Genomic DNA, 937 nt, shown 5'->3' with positions numbered 1-937 from the left:
CACACCATCAAAGCTGGATGTCCTCTGACTCATGTATTACCTCAAGTTTAATCTGTTGTTAACATCATTCACCCACACACAGAATCTTACCAAATGAGAATAAATATGTACATCTGAAGGGGACCATCCTGTGGGTAGGGGTGGAACTGGGTTGGGAATATCAAAATCAACTTCTGACTGACTTTGGAATAGTTATACATCTACAGAACTACCACGGTGAATATTAAGGTTGAGAGAAAAGGAAAATGTTTCCCTTGAGTAAAAAAAACTTTTCATTATGAAATATTTTCCTAAATCTGACTGATTCATGATGATTTATGATGGAAAAAAGGGTTAATACATAAAACATTAATTATTCAGTGGAAAGAAATTGGAGATATGGCTTGATAATTGATAATTTTGCTTATCTTTTTAAAATAATGTTTTGCTCCTGTTTCCTCCATCTCAATAATTTTCAAAGTAATTTCAAATTTAAATATACCATACGAAAGACAATCAAACTGCAGAGAAGATAACTCATTAAAAAACATTGTGACCACTCCTTAAAAAAAACATTAATATGGGTAATATACTGTGAAAACTATTTTCAAAATATTTCTTTTGTCTGACAACTATAATGGAAATAGAAAAGATTATTTTCTTAGCCTTTCTTTAATGTATGCAGGCTTCTTGCTACTTTCACACTTAAAAATGCTAAGCAGGCTACAGCATACACAATCTGTAATATGCAACTATAAATTTTGCCAATTTCACCCCCTCCTTCTAAGATGGTCTCCTTAATATCTAAAAAACAAATAAATCTTTTTGGCTATTTACATAAAACTGCATAAAGCTGATCCAAGACAAAGATACTTCACATGAGGAGTCCCACTAACATGTAACTTTGTATTCTAAGGTAGATTAATAAGGCGAATGAGTATGCTCTTTGTTCGAGACC

At 32.1% G+C, this 937-nt stretch overlaps 1 protein-coding gene across 3 annotated transcripts in view; it reads right to left on the bottom strand.

Annotated features, from left to right (window-relative positions):
• The window catches only part of LOC119593769 (arf-GAP with coiled-coil, ANK repeat and PH domain-containing protein 2-like), a 32,246-nt gene that overhangs the window by 5,467 nt on the left and 25,842 nt on the right, over window positions 1-937 (bottom strand). The gene's annotated exons all lie outside the window — the stretch shown is intronic.

This window comes from Penaeus monodon, chromosome 32 (genome assembly GCF_015228065.2).
Source record: "Penaeus monodon isolate SGIC_2016 chromosome 32, NSTDA_Pmon_1, whole genome shotgun sequence".
In the NCBI taxonomy this organism is placed as follows: domain Eukaryota; kingdom Metazoa; phylum Arthropoda; class Malacostraca; order Decapoda; family Penaeidae; genus Penaeus; species Penaeus monodon.
The sequence above is the reverse complement of the archived record's forward strand: the minus strand, read 5'-3'. Positions and strand labels throughout refer to the sequence as shown.